Source organism: Taeniopygia guttata, chromosome 8 (genome assembly GCF_048771995.1).
Source record: "Taeniopygia guttata chromosome 8, bTaeGut7.mat, whole genome shotgun sequence".
Lineage (NCBI taxonomy): Eukaryota > Metazoa > Chordata > Aves > Passeriformes > Estrildidae > Taeniopygia > Taeniopygia guttata.
This window is the reverse complement of record NC_133033.1, coordinates 4,402,470-4,422,478: the sequence shown is the minus strand read 5'-3', so window position 1 is coordinate 4,422,478 and position 20,009 is coordinate 4,402,470. Positions and strand designations below refer to the sequence as shown.

At 44.2% G+C, this 20,009-nt stretch overlaps 1 long non-coding RNA gene across 1 annotated transcript; it reads left to right on the top strand.

Annotated features, from left to right (window-relative positions):
• The first annotated feature begins 5,227 nt into the window (after positions 1-5,227).
• On the top strand, positions 5,228-9,659 carry LOC140684659 (uncharacterized). Its single transcript, XR_012057247.1, has 2 exons — positions 5,228-5,486; positions 6,373-9,659. It is a non-coding gene; the product is annotated as an uncharacterized lncRNA (long non-coding RNA).
• The last annotated feature ends 10,350 nt before the right edge of the window (positions 9,660-20,009 follow it).

The following is a 20,009-nucleotide window of genomic DNA, read 5'->3' as shown; positions in this document are numbered from 1 at the left end:
TTGATCCAGTGTAATTCAGCCACCATTTCAGCAACCTCCCTTGTACCTCAGGGAATTGTTTCAGGGCAGACACATCTCAGGGACATCCATGGCCCAGCTGGGGGCCCTGAGGGCACCAACAGACCTTGATCTTATCAGGATCTGAAGGGAGGGTGCCAGGAGCATGGACCAGGCTCTGCCCCGTGGTGCTGAGCAATGGGACAAGAGGCAATGGGCAGAAATGGATGCACAGGAAGCTCCACATGAACATGAGGAGAACTTTTTTGTTGTGCAGTGACTGAGCACTAGAACAGACTGCCCAGAGAGGGTGTGGAGTCTCCCTCAGACACAATCCTGTGCTCTGGGATGACCCTGCTTGAGCAGGAAGGCTGGACCAGATGGCCCCACTGTGGTCCCTTCCAACCTGACCCGTTCCCTGACCTGCCTCACCTTGGACTTTTGATGGTCCCCACTTGAGCTCAGCCAGCCTGAGCTGCATCCAGGCTTGCCTGCCCTGTTCCTGTGCTTCTGCTTGGTTTTCCTGGCTTTTCCTTTAGGGAGCAGCCCTGCTCTTGTGCTCCACCCCGACGCCAGCACGCTTGCCGTGGTGTGCAGTGCCTTGGGCATGGGCTGTGAACTCAGCCTTGCCCCGCCGCACAGAGACAAGTATGCAGCTCTGCAAACTACTGTTTGCCTCTGGAGACAAATTATGGCATGCTGCAATAGCTGAGGAATAGCATAAGAGGAGTATGCAATGAATCATGATGCATATGCACACGAGGGGAAAAGTTCAACCTTCTGTTTGCCATTATCTGACTCTTGAAAGCTGAACTGCTCGATTCTTGCATTTGCTGTGTGGAGTTTATTTCTGTGGCATTTCCTAAGTCTTTCTGTCTGTCTCAAGGCAGGGGAAAGAGAGTGTGTCCCTCTGCAGAACATAGCATTTGTGCTGGCTTGAAAATAAAAATCAAATCAAAAATAAAATAGGATAAGAAACATGCAGTGTGTAACTCTAGATCTGTGTATTTGTGTGTCGAACCCTTTTGCTCAGCTTGCCCAGCTGCAGTGTGCCTGAAGGCTCATGTGCTGCTGCACATTCTGGCTGGGGTGGAAGTGGTCACAGGCACAGGGAGTTTGAAAACTATTGTGGCTGCAGGAGGCCATGTACCCTGACATGCCAGTGGTGTTAAAAAAAAAAAAGTTTTTATTAGAGTCAGAGATTTCAAGTCATGTTTTCTCACTACATCAGTTGAAATTTTTTTTTTTCTGAAAGGGACAGAGAAAGTGAAGAGAGGAGATAGCTCCTCTCCACCAACTTACTCAAAGTTGACTTCATATCTCAAGGCACCTGTTTTCCCCAAACAATGATAGCAAGAGGTCCCCACTTGAGCTCAGCCCAGCCTGAGCTGCTGGATTGCCTGCCTTTTGCCCTGTTGCTGGGCTGCTGCTTGGTTTTCCTGGCTTTTCCATTAGAGAGCAGCCCTGCTCTCCCTGACTAATCTCTTAAACTAGCTCCCTTCTGGGATTCCCTTCTTGATTCTGGGCTTTTCAGGGCAGCCTGAAATCCCTCAAAATTTCTCTAGCAATATAGGAAAATTAGCCTTTAATTCATTTCATGTTCACTATGCATAAGTCCCAATGAATTGTGGTACCCAGGATGAGATACAAATCAGGGATTTGTTAGTCTCTCAATAAGTCAGATTTTGTCAGACTTCCAAACTGCATAGTGGATATTTGTCCTTTCTCAGGCAAATGTTTAATGCAAAGAGCAGGCCAAGAGGTTTCCAATCATCTCTTACTCATCTCTGAACACCCACATGGGAGAAAGTTTTTTAGGGGGAAAACAAAAGCATCTCCTCAATCTAGCGGAAAAACGAGATCCTAAAATAATGAGGAAACAGAAGCTAAACACATTTAGAGTGGTGACAAGACGTGGGTTTTCAAGAATGACACTAATTATGCATTGAAACCCATTAACTTGGTGACTGGAAGAGTCTGCATTCCTTCCTTCCTCCCCTTGGCTGCCAGAACTCCTCTGGAAGTGCAGGCTGAGCCACACGGGAGGTCAGTGCTGCCACTCCTGCTGTCCCTGACCTGGGAGGAGGAAGTGTGGGAGTGCCTTACAATGGTTGTATGCTCTCCCTGATCCACAACCTGGAGCCTTAACCCTGAAACCTTAACCCTGAAGTCCAAGGATGCCCATTTCTGCTTTAGAAGTGATTTAGGTTCAATTTCTTGTGCAACAACACCCTGCTTTTGCTGGCATTTAGGACCAGGAGGAACCAGTCTCCTCAATCCATCCCAGATCTCATTCCTGCACCTCTTTGCTCTGCTCCACACAGCTTGGGTGAGTTGGCTTTGTCATAGCTCTGTGCATGTCCTAGAGAAGTATGTGTGGCTCCTGTGTCTAAAACTACAATTTAGGTTATGTAGCAATGAGAGCAGTTAAATGAACAATTTCACTGGAACCCGACCTGCCAAATAAACCTGACCAAAACACACTTGTGATGTTTACACCAATCTGATTTTTCTTGGTAGTCTCTCAGGGAAAAATAACCCAACAAAATAAAACCCTCCTCCTCAGTGATATTAATTAATCACAGTGATATTTGCTTTCTTATTGTGTGCTCAAGCTGGCAGTGCAATTACCAAACTTAGAAAACTGTGCCATATCTTATCTTTTTATTTCAAACAACTGATCTGTGAAAGGTCATTCTGGAGAATGGGCTCTGGGACCAAGCACTGTTTGGATATTAACAGACCTCAAACAGTTTGGGATCAGAGATACTGGAGAGGATTTTACACAGAATTCGATACAACAAAGCCTAGACCTCCAAGTGTTGCCAAAACACAGGGATGAAGATGTTCTATATGGGTTAATCCTGCCTATCCATGCACTGGAGGAAATACTGCAGCATTCTCCCTGTGTTCACTCCCTTGGGAGCTGGAGGAGAATTTAGGTCAAAGTACAGAGAACTGTATCACAGTATTAGCACTTATTATCTTTGATTCTATTAAGGGAAACCTGCAGTGAGGAATGAGAATGGAGCTGGCCTTTTCCACAAGTGCTTTAACAGCTGGTGGCCCGAGAGCTGTTTTGATGAAATAAATCACCCCGGTGGAAAAATCTCAAAAGCCGCAGACTGTGGAAAGTTGACCAGATCTTTACTGGCAATATTTAGGGATGCTCTAAACAATGAGATAGTTGTTTTCCTATTACTTTCAGTACTGTGCCTGGAAAAACATGATATCCCTGAAGTTTGCCTGCCCTGGAAGCTTTGGGAAGCGTGGCACTGCTAAACCTGACTGCAGGATTCCTGGAGGGGCTCCTGTGCTTCTAAAGAGTTTTAGTGAATCCAATAATTAGCTGGATTGCCTTGACCTCAGATGGAGATGGCAGGATAGGCATGGTTGGAGGTTTTTTCCTTCTGGAGCCTGGCTTATTCCTGCAAGCATCCTCCACAATCCTGCACCTGCTGTGAATTCCTGGGGGGAAAAAAAGGGGAGAAAAAAAGGTTTGTTGCAATGCACAGCCTCTGCCATAAAACCTGTGAAAAGTAAATACAGAGGCAGGGCTGAATGAGCCCCTCAGATCCCAGTGGAGAGGCTGTAAGGCACCAGCTCCCTTTGTGCCTGTGGCAGGACCCCCCCTTGGAGCTGTGTGGCCTCTGGATGGCATTGCAGGGAGGCAAATCCAGAGCTTCCATCTGCTAACACTATTTCAGATTATAGCTCGAAGGAGATGTGCTGCAAAAAAGCATCTCCTGGGGCAGACAGAGGCTTTGCCTGCTCAGACTGGAGAGAAGAGCTGGGCAGAGGCTCCACACACACACAGGACAGGTCATCTCATCAAAAAGAGAGCTGCTGTTCACCTTCTGCTCCCGGGGAGGTTGTCAGTCCAGCCTGTAGGGCTGAGTGTCCTGTCAGAGGCTGGGACTAAGGACAGGCAGAAAAAATAATCTGCTCTAAGATGCTGACCTTAGAAATCCTCCTGCAGCACAGCAGCAAAAGGAGGTTAAGGCAGACAAGAAAGGAGACCTTTCCTGTCTGGTTGTTGTTGGTGGCTGTTTCTGACGAGGTTTGACCTTTTCACAAATTCCTGAGCACTGCAGAGGAGCTTAGTGCTGGCCTGAAGCGGTGAGGAAGTAGAAGAGAAATCATCTGTCAAACGTAATCTGCCAAACTCTATTTTACAAAGCCTTTTTCTTTAACTGGGGGTTTGTGGAAGTGGTAATGGTGGTTTAAATGCAAGGTGCAGGGGTTGCTAGTTGGGCTCCTCTCCTCCAGGTGGGCTCTCAGAGAGCTTTTTGGGTCACTCTGGTTGAAGGGTCCTGTGTGGCACCTTCCTGCTGCTGTTCCTATCAGTGCTTTTCATGCAGATCTGATGGGTGAGAGCCACCAGTCTCCCTGCTCATTCTCCTGAGAGGAAAATCTGATGACCTCCCAAGACGGCATCACTGGCACCTTTTCACAATCATACATTTTCTTTCCCTACCCCGTTGTTTCTCCTGTTTACACTGGTGTCCCATTTACACCTTTTAGTGACACAAAGGATCAATCTCCCATGTTTATACAACAGCTTTTTTGGCCATAGTTCTTTTGTTGTAGATAAAGCAGAATCCCTCTTTATGAAGGTTCATTCCACCTTATGGAAGAGAAGCATGAAAATAAGTTATTACAGTCAGAAAGTCCTATGTTTACAGGGGAAAAAAATAGATCAAACCTGGCATGTAATTCTGTAACTGTGGGCTGTGGGAGAAAAGATGTAATTGTTGTCTGTGCTAAACACAAACTTAAACAGGATCACAAGTAATTAGCTATTTAATAGGTGACTAAAGTAAATACTGCAATTAAAAATCCTATTAAAAATAATATTAAAAAAAGAAACCTTGCAAGAAATGCAGCTCTGTCCTGGACTGCCAGTCAACAAAATCAACAAACCACTATGAAAAAAATGTCCGTACATGCCCAATTCAGTAAAACACATAGTAATTACTTGGCACATTTTATCTTCAAAGTCTTCTGCGTGAGCTAAGTAATTAATCCTCCCAACACCTCGGTGCGGTATGTGCAGCAGGCACCGGTGAAAAGCAAGTTTGTCTTGCAGCCAGGTACAAATACCTTGTTGTGGGGCTCCTTCTTGATAGAGGAAATGCCACTCTAAAGTCAATATCAGGGAGTGGAGGTGGTTATCTCTTCAATGGCACTCATTGTGAGCCGCTGCTGCTTTTGTTTGACGGGACTGAGACACAGGGAATTGGAATTGGGAGGCTGCGGGGAGCTGTCCTCGGATTCTGCATCACATCCCAGGGGCAGCAGAGTGGCTTTGGAGAAACCTTCACACCTGCGTCTGAACCGGGGTCAGGGTGATCTGCCAGGCCTGAAAACACTTCCCAACACAGCTTTGGGTCTGCTGAGTTGAAGTTAATGGCTTTCAGTTTAATTAGTTTTGTTTCAGGGCAGAGGGAAAAGGGAACTCCTCTTTGCCCACTGTGATGCTCCAGCAGGTAAGACCTGGATGATAAAACCTTGTGTGCCTGTGGTGTTCCGAGCCCACTTTTTGTGCTCTCTGCCAAACAGAAGACAGCTTTCTGCCCTGATCCTGCTGCCTGTTGCTGTGTGTGTGCCGTAAAGCCAAAAGGTGGGGAAAAGAGAAATGCAAATAACAGATCAGAGTGGAATGACGCGGGGGAAAGCGAGGTGAGAATGGAGTGGTAGAGCATGGAAAACTCACATTGACATCAAGCTGTGCCATAAACACATCCAAGCGTGAGCTCTGGGTGTGTCAGCAGAAATAAAATACCTTACAGAGAGAAAGCAAAGATGGTACCATCAGCTCCATCCTTCTGCAAAGTGCAGAGAAGGCAGGTGCCACATGGAGCAAACCTTCCACCTGGGAATGACTAATCCCACCCTGGCTGCCATTAAGAGACCATTTGCAGCAGTGGCTAATTGGGCTGAGCAAAATAAACTTTCCCACAAAGAAGGTTGAGCTACAAATGGAAAAATACCTGTGCAGAGATTAATTCTGGTGTGGGAAGGAAGGCACTCCTGCCAAATGAAAGGGAGCATTGAAAAAAGGAGCTGCTGTCCCTTTGATCAACGGGGCACCTGAGCAGCAAGAAGGAAAATGGAGGTTTATGGATGGAGGAAAACACAGGTTTATGGATATGTAGCTGGCAGGGAACAGCATGTTCACCAAAAGTGAGATTTTTGTAGTTGTAGTTGCTGGTGTGCAGGTGTGCAGGTGTGGAAGGGAAATGTTGCTGTAGATCAGGTACAGGTCAGGATGTGAACAACACCAAAATGTGGCTTCTCCTCCTTTCAAGGAAGGTAATTTTTTCCTTTTTCCTCCCTTCTTTATTTTCTTTTTTTCTTTTTCCTCTCCTCCAGGCTCCTCTCTTTTCAGCTCTCAGAGGAGCCCCATACCTGTCTTTATTCTCCAGCCTGCTGTTGATCAGGAAAATGATGCTCTCCAGGATGAATCCTCAAGAATGGGCACTCATCAGCCTTATTAGCCTGGTCATCTCCCTGTGGATTTTCCATTTTTCTAGCAATTAAAACGAAAACAAAGGAGGCAGAGTTCAGAATCTCGAATGGGTTTAGTAACACATGGAACATTTCCCAAACCCTCACGTCGTGCAGGCACAAGTCATGCAGTGCTTTCCATGTGCTCACAAGTCCTATCTTAAATCCAGAGTAAACTGCCAAGTTATTTCCCTGTAGGATACACTCTGTGACGTGCATCAGCTGGGTCATCAGCAGAGCTCAGCCCTGCACAACAGCATCTAAACACATGCTGGGGCTTAAACCAGGAACTCAAACACGTGCTTTAGGATTACGTGCTATCCTGATTGATAAATAATTCCCACAACTCTGATTAGAAGCATGGGGTGAGGCCGGTCTCTGTGCTGAGATATATTGATTTGTCTATTCAGAGGTTTCCAGGGAATGTCACCTTTACAACTCTCTGCTTTTGTGCTACTAGGATGTCAGGCTTGGATGGAAGAGCTGTATAGGTGACTCCTCTTTGAAGCTTGATGTGACAGCACCGTGTGGAAAAACTTCTATTAACAAATCCCAAACTGTTACTCTAGCAAATATTTCACTGACATTGATACCTGCTGATTTCTGCTCTTCCCAAATAATTTTATTTCTGCTCTTCCCCAGTCATTCACTGTTTGGAGGGCATTTCATTATTTCTTCAGTGCCTGTTTCTCAAGAGAAAATCTGCTTTGCCACAGCAGTTGCTTCTGAAAGGACACAAAGAAGAGGGACACTTAGGATGCATCCTTTCCAGAAACTGATGGATTCCATGGCTCATCCAGGAGCTGCTGGATGCTCACTGGCAGCCCAGACCCCAGGATTCCCTGGAGAAAAGGGGATCCAACCTGGATCACAGACATCAGCAAATAACCTTGTGCTTCTCAGCGTTTTTCAGAGCAAATATCCCAAGCACATGACTTTCCTTTCTGCCTTCCAGGGAGTGGGGAGCAGCATTCCCAGACTACACACGTGACTTTCCCCTGTTTATCCCACAGTGTCTCTCGGCTTAGACCCCTCTGCCATCCATCATCCATTCAGAGATACAGATTTCACTAATAGCCACAGGGTAAATATTTACAGTAAACAGTTTTAACAGCTGACTTTTAGTAGCCACTGTGCATATGGAACTGCATAAACAGGAAGGACGATTACAGGGATGGAAAAATGGCACAGGAAGGAATGAAAATAAGAAACTACAATGCTGAAGTCCTAGCGTAATTAATTAATATATTAATATAATTAATTAATATAATAATTTATTATAAATGACCCATCTCTTCTGAAGACCCATGAAGCAAACACATAATCTTATTTGGCCTTAAAAATAATGTATAGCACTGAAATTAATCTGATGTTACCTTTTTGACCCAAATGATTAGCCAGGATATGGGGTCTCAGGCCTTTTTTTTCCACTAGAAGTAGATATTAATGATGCTCTCAAGTATTTCTTTAACACAATCTTGTTTATTTCAAAGCCTGGGCAAAATCCTTGTTCCCTGAACTCATTAGGAATTAAATAGCAGGAGGCAGTTTCCTTGGGCAGTGCTCCAACTCCCCTTTTCCAGCCAGCACTCAACCCAAAAAACTCACTTCATCAGTCTCATTTCAAGGTCATGCTTCATGTGCTTCTCCAGTTATCCTTGACTTTTTCTGCTGCCTTCTCTCCTCGCTACTGTGATATTTCTCATGAAGTTTTTACTACCTATTTCTCCCCTTTCCCCCTGTTTCCTTTCCATTCCCACCCTCCCCTCTCCTCCAAAAGGACACAAGAAACAGCATGAAATCCTTTCAAATCCTTAGCCCTTAGCACTTGCTCACACTTTAGGCAGTGGATCCTAATGTTTGGGCACTAATTCTCCCCTCACCTTTGCAAAAATAGCTATTTCTTCTGTTTATTTTCATAAAAAAATGACTATTTTGCATCTCTCTCCCACCTGACAGTGACTTTGTAACTTCAGTAGTTGTCTCTTGCCAGATGCCTGTGATATTTTATTTTATTTTATTTTATTTTATTTTATTTTATTTTATTTTATTTTATTTTATTTTATTTTATTTTATTTTATTTTATTTTATTTTATTTTATTTTATTTTATTTTATTTTATTTTATTTTATTTTATTTTATTTTATTTTATTTTTTATTTTATTGTATCTCCACAAGAATCCTCCCAAGGGAAAGACAGAATTTGTTCTGGCCTTTTAGCCAGGCTTTGCCTCCGGATGGGGTTTTGTTTTTACTTTCCCCTTGAGCTGGTAAATCCCTGTCACCATGTCACACACCAAACAGCTACAAGTTCCTGTGCACACTTTGCCTGTGGGTTCACAGGCACACGCTTTGGACCTCAGTAAGAAGAAATATTGGCTTCCATTCCCCCCCCTCTGCCAGAATAACTCTTCCTTTCCATGTGTTTGTTTAACTAATCTGTGTAAGGCCACCTGCTCCTCGAAAGGCAGCAGCAGCATTAAGAAAATAACAAAATGCTTCAATATTTCAGTGGGAATCGAGGCTCCATAGCTTTTTTGGGCACAGCAGCAGGGTATTTACAAGGCTAATTTCAGCTACTCAAAGCATTTCAGCAGGTTTTTAAAGGGGGAGACCTATGAACCTGAACTGAGTGAGGCTTAAATTCAGGTTTATCCATCCCAGGTGCCAGGAGTGCTCAGATCCACACTCAATTCCCTGCCTTGGATCTGTTCTGTTCTGCAGAAGGCAGGAGGAGGAAGGTTAATTTGACTTGGAGCTGGGCAGATGGCTGACAAAACAATGTGGCCAAATTGAGATGGATGAAAACTGGGGACACAGGAGGGGAGAAAAGTGAATTTCTTTTCCTCTTGTGGAAAATCCAAGCAGGCCAATACCTGCTGTAGTCCAGGTGGCATTCATTTCCCTCATTTACCTTATGGAGGAGACTGGGATTTTAATCTTATTTAATTTATTTTAATTTTATTTCATTTATTTTCTTTTCATTATTTTCTTGAAGCTTTTTTTTTTTTTCCAATCTGTATTTTGATTTTCTTTAGGACCACATGTCTTCCTGCTACATGGAAAAGATTCACTAATCCATCACCTCCACTTCCTAAAACACTTTTACCACTGATTTTTTTGTTTTTTAACATTAAATGTACTTTTGAAAACCTGATGTTGCCTCAAAGAAAAAAAAACCAAACAACAACCAACCTAAAAAAAAAAACAAACTCAAAATAAAACAAAAACCCCAAAACAAAGCATAACCAAAAAGAAGTAGTAAAAGAATTAAGAGTTCTAATAACTCTGTGGGAAAGATGCAGCCTGTGGTGGTTGGCTGAGGGAAAATCCTTGGAGGTGAATCATGGCAGCAGAGGGAAATGAGCATCTTCTTCAGTCTTTAGAAACTTGGACTCCTTATCCTAGGAAAGGATGGAGTTCTTCAGATCTGGTGGGTTCTTATTGCATGGGATACCAAGTGCACACAACCACAAATTGTAACGAATTAATGATCATTAAATAATTTCAGTCCAAGGCCTGCTGCCAAGGGAAACGCCATGGAGATTGGGTTATCACAAACTGGTGAACAAACTGAAAAAAAAGACTCTTCCTGACACAAAGAGGGAAATGTCTAAAGAGAGCAGGAAGGGCAATGTAATTACAAAGAATTTGAAGCTACAACAGAAATACAGGAATATGCCCCCTGAACCAGCACTACTCTAAAATATATGTAATTTTAAACTCATGAAATGCACACGTTAAACCACATATGCTAATTGTGTGCTTAAAATTACACCTAAGTGTGAGTCCCTCACTGGGCTGGAAATCACGTGGGGCATGGATATAAATGGTGTTGTACTCTTGGTGTGTCACATGGAGTGAAAAGCAAAAGAAATAAAAAAACAGGTGAGAAGATGTGAATCAAGGAAGAAAATTCCTGTTTGGATAGCTAATACACAAGGATGAGGCCAGAAATATCACATCAGAAGAGGGAAGAGGGGTATCCTTGGAACAATTGGATCAGGTAACTTTGGAGGAACCAGCAAAGATGAGGTTGCTGTCTTGGTGAGAGGAAACCTGATGTTCTCAAAAGACATGGCTGGACTTGAGACAGTTCCTTTGGTTTTCATAGCAGGTTTCCCATCACTTCTTCCTTTCCTAAAAAAGAAAAAACCCAAAATGAGGCAGGAGATCTGCCTTTGTTTAGGAGCTCCTGGATTCCCATCACTGCTGCTCTGTTGCTGCAAAAGGCATCTCCCACCTCAAGTGGCAGCTTCAAGGCTTCTGGAGAATGTACCACACTGTCTGGTTGGAAAACCCCTGGCTGTTTAATAAGTGCTTGGGTTTTTTATAATCTTGTCAATAATTTTGTACACAAAGACCAATTGCCAACAGAAAAATACTTCTGTGGGTCCGATCCAAAGTTCAGGTAAAGTCAATGAAAATATTCCTCAGTCACTCTCCATGTGGAGCCATATTTTGACCTGTCTTTCTAAAGCTTGCAGGGAAAAAGAACTGCTCAATTTGTCTAGTTGCTCTTTAACAAATGGTTTTAGTGTTTTTAAAATTCTGCCTTTGGGATGTTCATGCATCACTGAACACCGCTAAAATAGAATCTGACATTGGTATTCACAGCAATGCTAAGAAAACTGCCTTTCTTTATAGGAATGAAAAAACCTAACCCTAAAAGGAACATTAAACACATAAATAACATGAAACATGTCTGTTTCCACAATAATGTCAATGATTCATTTATTTGTTTTTAGTCCAGGGCTTTTAAGATAAAGATTCATCACATGAATTATTTTTTTAGGTAATGCACACCATAAACATTTTATTTTCCCCTTCCCTCAAGATCGGATCCCTTTCCTTTTTTTTTTTCCTGCGGAAAGCAAGATTTTTCCAAACTTTTGGTGAATAAGTGATGACGACAGGAAGTTCTCTAATCTCTTGCCATTTGCAAGTGAGTCCACGTGGAGCTTTTGGATGGAAAGTTGCAGCAGAAGGTTCCAAGAGCTGCAGGGACCTCTAGCTCTGGGCTGGGCTGAGTGTGTGGAGATGTATCCCAGGCAGCAAAATCCAACTTTTCTAGAGGAAGCTCATTTTAAAATGTGTGGATGTGGCACTTGGGGACACGGGTTAGTGGTGGACTTGGCAGTGCTGGGCTAACAGTTGGACTTGATGCTCTCAAAGGTCTTTTCCAAACTAAATGATGCTCTGATTCTATTTTATTTTTTCCTCATCCTTGCCCTCTAATGAGCCATGGCAGCCTTTTCTTGCCTGCACATTCCTTAATACCTATGTAGCCAGAACCCTCTGGGACTGGTAGGGAAGGATTTGCCTGCTGGAGGGCTGTCACAAGATCATTCTGGTTGGACCCTGAGGACCATACTCTGATTTTCCTTTTTCCCACATCCAGAGGTGTTTTTTTGGAGGGAGTGTGAAATTTGTGTTTCAGCAGCCCAGACTTTAGTCCCCGGATTAACTCCCTTGCTCCTCCCTTACAGAGGAGTTGTGTCATCTGGACAGGGGCTTAGGGGTGAGGAATGAGTCTGTCTATGACTTCTGGTGATTTAACAGGGTGGTTTATTCCATGAATACATTATGTTTTGAGGCCTGGCCCTTGGGAGTCAACGGGAATATTTCCAGTTGGTTTCCATTAACTAAATATAAAATGGAGTTGCAGCTTCAGAGGCATTTAACTATGGAAAAACTCCAGTAATTCACAAACCCCAGAACACCAGACCCTACAGATCATGGCCCTGGGTGGTGGGTGAATATGACCTGTAGAACAGTTTCCTCTCTCAGGGTTAAGGCCAAGCCTTGGAAGGACCAACTTGATCTCAGTTTAACAAGTACAGGGTCAAGAACAAACCCATTCACCCTTGCTAAAGTTCCCTCACCAAACACATCAAGAAATGAAACATGGCATTTTTTCCAAGGTTATTACGTTGCTGTCAAATATATATATATATAAAACATGAGATATATTTGGGATATCAGGCTTGTGCTTGTGGTGGTCTTCTCCAAATTCCACATGCTTCCTGCAAGGTCTTGTGCTCCAAGTTTCCAGCTCTGTGGTGGTCACAGCTCTCTCTCACTGCTTCTCCTGGCTTTTTTTTTCATTGTGTAAATTTTTCAGTTTAATGCAGCTGCTTTATCCATATGGGAAATGTTTTTTTTTCCAGTCCTTACACCACTGGGGAGATACAAAAAAATGTCAGCTGGGTTCAGGCCTCAGATTTGCTGTAATAAAAATGATACAGGGGCAAAAGTAATTAATGAATATTGAATATCAAAAGTGGACTCAGTTCTAGAACATTTTGAGCATTTTTGCTTTGGAGAAAATCCTCTGCTTCGGCTAAAATGTGAAAGCCTTGCAAGATTTTAATTTTTTTCCAGAGAGGGGGTTGCTGCTGTGTGGAAATACTGTCTCTCATGCCACATAGTAAAGTACATTTTTTTCCTCTTTTGCAAAAAAGTGGTGAGAAGCCAGCTTTTTTATTTATCCAACTTGTCATTCCACAGGGAGAGGACTGGAGATTTAGTAATATCTGAGAAAAAAGGATTGCCAATACAAATGCAATTGTTTCTCACAAAGGCATATTAAGGAGACAACATTTAGTGCTTCCAAAAACGCAAAACAAAGCAGGATGTAAAATAATTTTGAGAGGAATCTGTGGTATGTAACTAGGAATGAGTGTGTGCCTGCTGAAAGGACAGATCATTTCAGTTCAATGGGATGTATTTCTCCACAAGGCAGATATTCCATGTAACATAATTCAGGAAGGCCCATGGGAGCAGCTGTAGATGGAGAATGGACTCTTGGGTGATGTGTTTATTCACAGGCTCAACAGGAATCAAAGCTTTTCCAAATGGAGAGCTGTTTGCGTGCTTAAGACATCGACTAAAGTTGCCCAGCTGGGCTGGTGGGACACTCTATGTACAGCCAAGAAAACATGGATTGAACACTGGGACATAAACCCATAAACAAAGCAGGGATCCAGGAGTCCTGTACACAGGACTTGGCAACTTCAGCTCTTTGATGATAGCAGGAGAGGCACAACTCATATCCCAGCTCTGCTACGAAATTTACCCACACCTCCACATTCCCGACCCTGCAAAGTTCTGGCTAAATTGCATTAATTTTAGTGTAAACAGGACGTGTTTCATATTTATGCAGGGCTCTGGCTGGGGTTTTTGTCCTGAACCCGAGCCATGGCAGATGAACATCTCCTCTTCAGCCTTGTTTTTGTTTTGCTGGTTCTGCTTACAGCAAACAACCGTGTCTGAGAAGCCTGGGGTCCGTGGGATCAACTGTTTAATCAGCTGTAGCAAGAATGTGATTGTCTTTGTTGTTAACCACTCAGCTATGAAAAGCGTGAATAGTATATGTACATTTGGAAGCACCACACGAGTGGTTTTGTCCCTGCTTTGCTCCCTCCTACTGGTCAAATGCTCAAAATAAGTTAAATATTTTGGAAGTCAGGCGTTTCTCTGTTTCTTTCTCCAAAGTCTGTGTTTTCAGTTCAAACAGATAATTGCATCTGTAATGGAGAGATGTTTTCCTCACTTGGCGCTGTTAACATCATAAAACACCTGCTAGGGCTGAGCTGCTTTTACCTCTGGAATGCTTGTTTTTCGCCACTTTTTCTTCAATATAAATGTACCACTGTAACTACAAAAGTTTTGCCTTAAAATTATTTAAACACCCCCCCCCCCCCGGCATGGAAAATTTATACTCACTTTTGCTAGGTTTTGTTGGATTTTTAGGTTGTTTTTTTTTTTAGATTTTCCTTAGACCATAAACATTTTTCAGGCTTGCAATAGAAAGGAAAAAAAGCCCAGCCAAATCTAATGTAACTGTTGAAGTGTCAGAAATGCGAATCTGCTGCTGCTGTTTCTGTGCACACGGGATGGAGGATGAGGAGGTGGTTCCTCCTTCCAGGACAGCAGTTTTGCATGCCTGCAAAAGGCAGGATTACACTGCCCACACAGCAGCCAGAGAGGGCTTTTTCTGCATTTTAGGGGTGCCCACGCTGCCCACACTGTGCAGGTGGGCTGGGAGAGGTCACTGGTGGGCACTCAGCTCTGGTAAACCATGGAGGAGCCACCTCTGCTCCTGGCTGCTCCTGGGCTCTGCAGTGTGGCAGAAACGAGCTGAAGACCAGCTCATGTGAGCGATTGCTTCACTCTGTTGGGTGGCTGGATGTTGCAAGACCACTCAAGGTTCCAGTTGTTTTCCTGGACACTGGAATGTGCCTCTGGTCCGAGTGTTGACTCATTTCTCCCAGGAACGAGTGGCTGCTGGCTCTGGACGTCCCGAGCAGCTCCTGTGCACCCAGGGGAGCAGGGTGCAGGGGCAGCCCGTGGGTGCACAACCTCTCTGGCACACAGAAATCCAATGTTGCAATGCTCAAGCCTGTAGATTGCCAGATTTCTAATGGAAAGTTAATGGATGGCTGACCTCAAAATGCTGGATGCTACCTAAGGGGTTACATCACTCTACCACCCACAAGTGTTTCTTGTGAACTTTTCCTGACTTTCCTGCCCGAACCCCTCGGCTGTCATCTCCTCTGGATTTGGACAGGCAGCAGCATTTGGGTTTGGTTTTAAACTCCTAGGAAAGGCATTTCTGAGGTGCTGCTGAGTGTGGAGACAGGAGAGGTTTTGATGATGCCAAGTGTGGCACAGACTCTGTTCCTGAACTGAGCCCTGACTCTGTTTGCATTGGTATCAAGGAGCTGCTGCTAATGAGGAGCTGTTGGGTAGGAGATGGTCTATCCCCTTTTCTATCACCACTGTCTCATCTGAATCTTCCTTGAAAGTAGTCAGAGAGAAGCAAACCAGAGGATCCTTAAAAATTTTCCCCAGTGTCATCATTGCTGTGTCACACTTTTGAAATGTCAGCCCAAGAAGTGAAGTGTCCCTGTTTTCTCTCTCACCCCCGGCAGCCCATTTTCTAATTCTCATGTTCAATTTCAGAAAAAGAGGTGAAACAACCCCAGAAGTGATAAACATCTTGCCACATTGCATAACTCCTGCCCTCAGTGCATTTTCCATGGTTCCGAGCCAGACAGGTTTTCCATTTCGACTTTATTGTTACGTCTCACCCTTTGGAGCGACAGATCCATCAGAAAAATCTCTATCTCTTGTTTTCTAAATCTGCAGCTTTTTATGTTTTTTTAGCTTCCAAACTGCTCTTGGTCCCTGGCCATGCCAGAGTGTCCCAAAGACACCAGCAGGAGAACAAGCGCTGGCTGTGAGGAAGTGGTGGGTGGTCTGCAGGGGAGCTGTGCCTTAGCCCTCCACCTATGCTCAGGCAAAAAATGTCCTGCAAGACCCAGAAATGTGGTTTTTTTTTTGTGTGCAACCCCCAGGTAAAATTGGAGCTCCCAGATTGGAGGCTTTGCCAGGAGCAGGCAGGTTGCTCCTTGCCCGCTCGTGCTGCCGTGCCCGTCACAAACAATTGGTTGTTTCCAACAGCTCAGGATTGACAGGCAAAACTCACATTATTCTTGTGCTTTCCCCCCTTCATTTCAGCATATAGCAAACCTAAAAGGATCCATTTGCCTGCTTTTTCATGGTGTGGAGGGTGGCACAGAGGTGGCGAGGACAGAACCTCTCCTTGAAGCCTTGAAGCCACCGCCGCCGTGCCGGAGTTTGCCTCTCCCTGCCCGCAGAACGTAACCCGAGCCTCCTCCATGAAACTTGCTCAATTTAAAGTTTACACAAATCATCTCGTTACTTCCAGTTTTCCTTGGCTCTCGCAGGGTTTTGTTTGTTTTTTAGTCCTTTTCTCAGAGGTGGTTTCTCAGCACCCAGCTGCCCCCTAATTCCAGGGCAGAGGGAGACTCCAGGGGTCAGGTTTCCCACCTGGATTATGCTCAGAGCCCCAGGGAAAGGAAGGGCCAAGGGATGTGAAGGAACTGGGAGATGCTGGCTTAGTTATCCAAGCAAAAGGGAGGTGGTGAGGATATTACAGTTCTGCAGCATCCAAAGGATGGTGTCAGGAGGTCACCTAAAGTCCAGGTATAGCTTTACAATACGGAAATTCAGGAGAAAAAGGACAGATTTCTGACAACCAGGACTATGGGATTCTGGGCACTTAAGGAGGCATAAAAATCCTTCACTTTTATAGGTGGGTCTCTGGAAAGGGCTATGTGATGAGGGTAAGACTTGAGGATGCAGTTCCAATTCAAAACGCCCCTCTGCCTGGGGACCAGGCAGATTCTTTTTTTGGGGGGGGGTTCTTTGCACTGCCAGGATCCCTTTAAACCCTAATCCTCCCTCAGGGTGCCTGACTTTATATAGATGCACACCATAAGATAATCCTTATTCTGCTTTTGTGGAGTTACTTTTCATGCTACTCCACTCTCACACTATAATTTAAACCAGTTTCTATTGGCTTAATATATACTGAAGATGACAATTTTATTTTCTTCTTTTTTTTTCCCCTCAACCCCCTGCTAATTCCTCCCCTCAATTTTCATCTCCCAAGGCCATAGCTAGAACAGTTTTTGTCATGATTATCACTCATCATAATTGAGCCAGCCTAACTCATGATGTCATAATAAGAAATCAACTCTCTTAAGCTATTTTGTAGACAACTCATCTCAATAATTCCCCTGCCTTTACCCCGACAATAACCTTATATCTTTTTGGCCTGTTTTTCCTTTTAGCTAGCATAATTGGTTTTGTCATGATGGTAGCAGTGCTTTGAGTGCCAAAAATGTATTCCCAGAGCAGCTGTGATGAAAAACATAGTAGTGGATTTTGCAAGTCATTATTAGTCATTTGCCAAAAATGAATGGCAGCTCAGGCTCCAAGTGTGTTACCCAGAGGATGCCCAGGAAGGAAAGCTCTGTGTGCCAGGGGCTTTCTTCTTTCCACCCAGACAGAACAGGCTTTCACTGAGGGTGGGCAGAATGACTCATGTCCTGCCAGAAAAAATCTGGGACCCATTTCTCGGAAGAAACAGGAATGGAAGCAAAGCCTGATTCACAATGTCTTAATATTTCTTGAAAAAGTGCTTTTGAAGGCTTGCCTTGCTGTCAGTTCAGATTCAGTGACCTGACAGTGCCTTTGCTGTCCCTTTTTCTGTGCTCCAATCCCTAAATGCAGTTATTGCACCTTCAGGGGTTACAAATCCTCACTCCTGATGTGCAGTTTCTCAAACACTTTTCAGACTCCAGCTGGGAGATTCCTCCATCCCTCTAGACTTCCCCATGTGATGCTGTGGCTGTGGGTCCCTCTCAGCTCCATCCTTTCCACATCCTCTCATCATTTTCCACCCCAGGCTCTAGAGCAGCCCTTTGCTAAGCACCAGGGAGGGGTGACAGGCTTGGAGCAACCCTCAGTTCTCTGATTTCTGCTCCATTTTCACTGCACCACAACACTTTTTTTCCCTTTCCGTGTTTGTGGTTGGAAAACATCTGAGACTGTTTTCCACATCGAAACTTCCATCTGGGTTAATTTTGACAGTTCTAATTTTACCTCTCCTCTCCCCAGCCTCCAAGACGCTCCTGTGTTGCTTTTGCACCCCTTTTTGCACACTTGATAAGACTCCCTTGATTCTTTCATGCCAAGATATCCATGTGGGACAGGGAGGAGACCTTTCTCTTTAGCAGGGTGGTAGATCTGACAGCATTTTTTTGTGTTTCCTAATAGAAATTCCAATACCCTTGATCACAGCAGTCACTGAGCCCTTCAAACTCTGACTCCTCCAGCTGTACATCCTTTTTGGTATTGGAAGCCATGGTGTTACTTTGAGTGAGTCAGTGGAGATCACTCAGTTTAAAGCTCCTTGCCACGAGTTAGGAAGCACTTTTGCAACACCAGGGCAGAAACAGCAGCTCCTGAGGAAGCCCATTCAGGAACAACTGGGCTCCACCAGGTTAGCAGAATGGTTTCTCCATTCTCCATTCTCCAATGGTTTCCCCCCAGAAAATCTCCATCAAGAGCACAATTCCTGGCTCTCTCCAGCACCCTGCAGAGGTCATTGCCAAGGTCCAGTCTCGGTCAGACAGTCCTGTCTCAGCACAAATCTGTCCTGGACAGATTCTGACTGGTCCCTGATGGAGCTCTTTTCTTTGCATCAGCAGCACAGCAGTGGCTTGTGATTTATCATATCCCCACACCGAGGCTCCTGCTGCTCTGCACGAGTCCTGCCAGAGAGTCTGAAGCAGCTCATGTGATAATTTTAAGGGCTTTTGTGGTCTTGATTGGGGAATTTGTCTCTTCAGGTAATATTTTTTCCATCCCTGAAGGCCCTGTGTGAATTACATGGACTTATTTGGCTCTTTAAGTCCTCCCTTGCTGGGGAGAAAGTTCCTGTGAGCTCATGGATGGCTGTGCTCTGCCTGCCCTTCCATAGGAGCCCTCTTGTTCAGGCCTCTCCAAAATCCGCCTTTTATCCTCTGCCACTTTTGATTTGTTGGCGTTTCTTTTTCCAGCAGTATTTTTTTCAAGCCTGGTTTTAAGTACGAGGGAGGTTTACACATATAACATTGTTTACAGCAGATATTTCTACCTCAGTTGAGCTGGAAATGCTGCTTGAGGGGTGGTCCTTGCCTCACTCCAAATCACCTTTAATCTCCCACCAGGAATCACTGCCTCTTCCCACTGAGTGCTGTGGAGCAGCTTGAACCTGGCTTTTTGATGGCCAGGGGCTGTCCTTCTGCAAATTTTCCTTCTGAAGAAATTAAAATCTTCGTTTTCCACTTGGGGGAAAAAACCAAAACACTCGTCCCAAACCCCCCAAAGAAATAAAAACCTCAAAAAAGCCCCAAAACCAAACAAAAATCCCCAACACCACCAACCAAAATGAAATAAACCCAGGAAAAAAAACCCAAAAAAACCTCATGACCTCAAGCAGGTCTGAGAAATTCCTCTGGGGCAGATATTTGGCACTGTCCTGTCTGCTGAATCCATGGACAGCCTATTTTGATGAGCTCCAGTGAGACCTTGGATTTGGGCAATCTCCAGTAGATGACGAGCTGCTCACCAGAGCCCTTTCAAACCAGCTCAGCTCCAAAGAATTGTTTCACTTCCATCAGATGTGTCCTTACCCCCATCCTTTCTGTGTGGGATTTCTTCCTGCTGATGGTTTTTGGTTTTGGTTTTTTTTTTTTAAGTGGACAGGGAGCTTAAAAAGATGGGAAAAAATTGTCTTCCTGTGATGCTGTCATTAAATGTATACTCTGGGAACTGCCTTCTTGGCAGAAATGTGGACAAATCATATATTTCCTTTAGTTTTTGCTTGGAAATACATTTAAAAAATGACAGCAGTCACAAAGCTGCATTGTTACCAGTGAATGCTGTTTGGGGAATCCTTGTTTTGCTGTTTCTTTTTCCATACATTTATTTGGGAGGTTTTTTTGGCTGCTTTTCTCTTCCATAGGCAATAAAGTTCAAATTATTGTAGGATTTGGAGCTTCACGTGCAAAAAAAAAAAAAAAAAAAATTCAGAACTTGACAAAATGCCCACTAATGGAAGTGGAAAGTCTCCCACTGACTTTG